This window comes from Pan paniscus, chromosome 22 (assembly GCF_029289425.2).
Source record: "Pan paniscus chromosome 22, NHGRI_mPanPan1-v2.0_pri, whole genome shotgun sequence".
Taxonomy (NCBI): Eukaryota; Metazoa; Chordata; class Mammalia; order Primates; family Hominidae; genus Pan; species Pan paniscus.
Genome location: NC_073271.2, coordinates 16,066,756 through 16,072,755, shown reverse-complemented (window position 1 = coordinate 16,072,755; position 6,000 = coordinate 16,066,756).

The following is a 6,000-nucleotide window of genomic DNA, read 5'->3' as shown; positions in this document are numbered from 1 at the left end:
CAAAGTGGAAAGAAATATATCTTTGGCAAAGCCTTTATAAAAGGTAGGTCCTTGAAAAAAATAGGCTTGCTTCTTTTATAGATATATCCATGCTGAGTCTAGGCAGGAAAAATGGTTTCTTGGGCCTATTCCTTAATGAACTTTATCCTGAAATCAGTAATTTTAGCTAAACAAAAACAAACAAGCAAATAAACAAAAATAAAACAGTAGCTAAGTAAAAATGAGCACCATATTAAACTAAAATACACTTTTATGGAATTTAATTGATTGTCTTGACACTCTTTTGTAAAACAAACTTACATCTATAAAGAATATCTCCATTTTAAAAGATGTCTGCCTATGTACATTAGAAATTCTTACCAGTCTTTTAAATTTACAAAATAAGTCATAGCTTTGTTTAAGGTTATTTTTTCGCCATCTTGTCTTAAGTGAACTTTTATTTGAACAATTGTTTTCACCTTTTCTTTGAGCAAATAATGACGCAATACTTAGGCCTAATATCTCAGCTCTGAACTAATGAAATATAATTTTTTCCACCTAAGAGCTGTCCCTTTAGAAATGCAAATTTGTTGCCTAGTTAGCAATTGCTTACAGCAATAAAACAGGTAATTGAAAGATTGATAGACTGAATGGGGAAAAGAAAAACGATTGAAAAGCCTGCAAATAAAGATCCTTTGTGAGCTGTAAAATCTACTTCTGTGTGTTTGTATGTCTGCATGTGTTATGTGTATATGATATTTGGTAAATAAAGCAAGTTTTTAAATTGTTGATGAAATAGAAATGGCTTCAAAATTATTGGTTAAAAATAATTCGATATTTGTTTGATTTGACTGTGACCATATGTCTTTGGTTTAAAGTCTCTGGATTCAGGGGTCTGGGTAGGTGGCCACGATGAAGTCTAGAGACATGTTCTTCGTCCCTAGATCAGCAGCTACAAGCCAGAATCAAGCTCAAAATAGCCCCTTTTTCCTCTGCTTTCCCTGTTTTGCCTCCTGGCTATTTTATGATGGACTGGATTCTTAGGTATAGTCTTTACAGCTGTTTTCTGTCCTGGTGGACTTAGACAGGCTGTGATCTTCATAGTACTCCTGGGTACTTCGTGGCTACCTGAGACCTAGAATTACTAGAGAAAGATGTTAGGAAGGTTACCTGTGTCAAAGCTTCAAAATTCTTTTCATAGCTTAAAATCTTAAAGTCATGTTATGTTAAATTAAGTAATAGACAATCATAAAATGTCTGAGTCATCTGCAAGTTAAGATACTGATATACTAATTATTAAACATGAGTTTAAGTCTATATACCTTGATATATTATTTTCACGTTATAAAAAAGCTAAATATACGTATATCTGCTAATAAACAATAATCAGAGAACTATTTTTTTTAATTATAAAATGGTTTTTATCTACAAATATTGATATAAACAATTTAAAATTGTTTCTAGGCTTTCCACTAGAATTTAGGGTTGCTGAGAGTTAAAAACTACTACATATAAGAGAAACAATTCTGTATACAGAATGTAGAAACAAAAGGAAAATATGCATTTGATGAAGAAAGTTTTAAAAGGCATAATATGTATGTTAAAATTTTTATCTGGTTTAAGGTTACTTAAAGGTTTCAAATTGAAGGAGTAAAAAATAAATAAAACAAGATGAATATAAAAAGTTGAGGAAAAATGTAAAATGAAATTTATGGAAATTGTGTGTAGTTAAAAGATGATAGATTTTATAAATTTATGAGGTTTTATTAAAATTAGTGTTAGTGTTAATAATACACTAATCCAAAAGTAAAATTGCATTTTCTTTTTTGAATGAAAATTTGGTATTGTTTTAAGAAGACAAAGTCAAATGTTTTCATTTACTTTTTAAGTAAACTGCAAAAAGGAAAAAAAAAAGTGGAAAGAAGAGACAGATTCTCTTTCATGCTGTCTTAGGACTTTTGATTGTTTGGAAAACTAAGTGTCCTTTATCAAAGGGTACCAGTTTTTGTTTTTAAAAATCTTTTAATTATCACTTTGGTTAAATGAATGACTATTGTTTTATGGTGAACTGTGATCCTTTTTTGGTCAAGTGTTTTAAACCTTTAGCATATTTGACAGGCTTTCCAAAATCAAATTTGAGATTTAAAATTAAGTCTTTTTTGACCTATAACTTTGGGATGCTGCAGAGTGTCCCTAAAACATCCAAAAGGTTGTAAAGATGATTATTTGCCATGTTAAGTTACATGAGAAGCATTGTCAAAAAAGAAATAAGGTTTTCTTAGGTTATATATTTTTCAGGTTATATATTAAGGAATATAATATATATAAATGTATTTTATAAAATTGTATGGGATTTCTAAAATTCTAATATGTCTGAGTATATGCCGTCAATCATAATTATGTTTATTATGTTAAATTATTGTAGACAACAGAAATCATCAAATTTCCTTGTCAATTGTGTCTTTATGACACAAACAGTTGTCATAGTTATTTAAAGTTATTTTCACAGTTAATTGCTTAATTCTGATGCAGTTTCTCAGAACTTAACAAGCAGGCAAAATCCTAGAATATGGTGTCTTTAAGGAAACTTACGGAAGGACGAAAAGGACCCTGAAAGGTACTCGTGAATACAGGTTAACTTTAGAATCATATTACTTGGATTGGGGCCAAATTTCTGGAACTTTAATGAAAAGGTTGACTGGTTTATAAACCTGCTAACCCAAACAGAACAAAGCTTAATTAAATACCAGTAAAATACTTTGCCAGATACTTAAGTTACATCAGCCAGTACTGAAATTGTTTAGATATACAATTTGAATGAACTCCATAGTCTAATTCAAATCACCAGTGATGACGCATTAGTTATCAGTGTGAAGCATCTAAGTTGGAGAGACAACTGGTATTCAAGAGGGTATCTGTCCAGTGTTAATTATGCACCACTGGAGAACCAGGACAGCTGTCTTGTCCTTTCTGAGTCCTAAAAGCTTTTGTTATTATAAATTCTGCATTCCATCATTTATCATTATAAAGATAAAATGATCCAAATTAAATATCTGTGTGTGTGTGCTGACTTTTTTTTTTTTTTTTGATGGAATCTTGCTCTGTAACCCGGCTGGAGTGCAGTGGCACAGTCTCGGCTCACTGTCACCTCCGACTCCCTGGTTCAAGCTATTCTCCTGCCCCAGCCTCCCTAGTAGCTGGGATTACAGGCACGCACCACCACAACAGCTATTTTTTGTATTTTTAGTAGAGACGGGGTTTCACCATGTTGGCCAGGATGGTCTCCATCTCCTGACTTCGTGATCCACCCGCCTAGGCCTCCCAAAGTGCTGGGATTACAGGCATGAGCCACCATGCCCGGCCTCTGTGTGGTGACTTCTAAATTGCTAATATGGTTTATGACAAATGTTTGGCTTATCAAACCCATATTCCTGGAAAGACTATCAAAATTTCAGGTACATTCTGCTACCTGATTGGCCATTTATATATTTATAAGGAGATTTCATTCAATTGTTATTTTCAATGCATGTTTTCTGGTTGTATAAAAGTTTTCCCATGCAAGAAGGTTGATGTTATAAGAGTAGCTCATTATGCCACAGTGTATTTTCACCAGGTAAAGAAAGCCTTTCATGGTTCACTGGCAGGACAATCAATCCCTTCACAATCTAGAACCCAAAGACTGGATCTTCTGAGAATATCAGAGAAAGACTGACCTTGCCATCTACACTGCAGCAACACTTCGGGACCTTGAACCTTGAGTTCATAATCTCACACCTCATAAGTGTCTTTCCACCCTCTTGAAACTGTACACCCATTGAAAACCTTAAGTTAAAGCTAATCAGGGAAGTTTCTCCCCAGAAGAAGATGGCATCCTTGATGTGGACAGCTTTTTCCCAAGATCATGGATCAAGACATCTCTAATATCTTGAGACTCTTATCCTTCTTTTTTTTCCCCTTGTTTCTGCCTCTATGAACAACAGAGTGAAAAGAGGGTCTGTTGTGTGCACTCATGGGGTGTACTATCATTTTTTGAATAATTTTATGGCCAGTTTTTTTCCATGAATAAGCTTATACCTTCATAGATGAAAGATGAAGGCCCAATGTAGGCAAAGAATTTTAATGGTTCATGTGTTACCCCATAATCAGTCAGAAACAGAACATTTGTTCACTCTGCTTAACTCACATCATGGATTAAAGAGAACTGTTCCAAGAGGCCTTCACTATTCTAGAAGGGCATCATTTGTTAGGTCTTTTTTCCCCCCATGGTTTGGAGTAGATGAGGCAATCACTAGGAATTTATCCCTCATGATAGGCTCTACGGCAGATTCTACTGTAAAGCCTATGGATGCACAACAGACTGAATTCTCTTGTGAAAGTTATGATAAATAAATAGATTTGCTCTAGATTACTTACTGGCTAAACCAGAAATATCTGTGCAGCTGCTGGGACTTGTTGCCCATACAGAAATACATCACATTGGGTATTATAGATATTCAGTTATTGGGATTAACAAAGAGACTACTTAGTTGAAGTGAGTAGACTCTATCTAGCTCATGTTTTGATTTATTTGATTTTCATTAGTTTGGTTTATGGGGACCCTGGCTAAAGAGCATACATCAAACCATTGGTATTTTCCTCCTGATAGTCATAATAGTAGTCTCCCTGGTGCACTGTATTCTCTCAAAAGTTTTAAATGTTTGCTTGCAGCCATCCCTAGAATGTCAAACAGTCTCTCTTTAACTAGAATGACAAGAGCTGAAACAAATTTGTGGCCATGATGGCAATGTAACCAATGAATGACCTGCTGAGACTGGAAACTCAAAATTATGGTAACTGAGAATGGTGTGAAGGTCCTAAGTTTTGCCCACACTCTTACCTAAGTGAGAACTTGGCCAAAAGGGGCAAATTTTTTAAACAAACTTATGGGAGACCATTGTTTAGGACTGAGCTTAGGCACTAAGCCCCAACAGACAAAACTAAACCAAAATGGAGCCACTTGTGCTAAATGTGACATAATCAAACTAAGACTTTAAGGAAACACATAGATCCTATAAAAGACTAGACTTTGTTCTTATCCTGTAAATAGGACATTCCAGCATAAGGAGGTACCCTCTACTGTAACCCTTACAAAAAATAACCTGAAGTCTTTGTTCCCACCTTACAAAACTCACTGTTCTGTTATTTTGCAGTGGGCTTCAAGACTAAATAAGTACATTTACAATAGTGATAATGACATCAATGACTAATGTTTTGGTCAATCTCAAAATTGAGAGGATGACCAACGGGGAAGAATTGTTAAATCAAGTTTAGCCTTAAGATACCTCCTTACACATTTTAAGTTCAGCCTAAAGATTTGTCCGTACATTGTGAACTATAACCTAAATGACATTGTAAACAGACTGTAGCCTACTCTTGTGCCAATCACCGAGTTTTGGCCAATCAAAGGTGGCCAACTCTTTAAACCATGTTCAAAAAACGCAAACACCAAGCTATAACCAAATTAGTCTGTTTCTTTACTTCACTTCTGTGTTCTGTACATCACTTTCCTTGTTTTGTCCATAAATCTTCTTCCACCATGTGGTTGAGCTGGTATCTCTGAACCTACCCTGGTAAAGATTTCTAATATCTTAAAAAACAAAACAAAACAAGAAAACAGGAAGACTGGTAAATTGCATCACATTCTTATACTATATAGACTTGCAATTTCACATTTTAATATGATTTTATATTAATAAAATTAATTGTTATATGACCACTGCAGAAAGCTGTTTTATTGATCAAAGAGACTTTAGAAATAATCTAGCATGATTCTGTATTAGAGACAAGACAATTCAGATTTAGAGATGCTAAGGAATTAAGATCACACACTTGGGGGAGAGTTACAACAAGTGTACAATACTCAGCCATCTTGCCACCCCTTCATGGTTGTAGTAATACAATTATTCTGTTAAGATACATTCCTGGCTGGACACAGTGGCTCATGCCTGTATACCCTGCACTTTGAGAGGCCGAGGCGGGCAG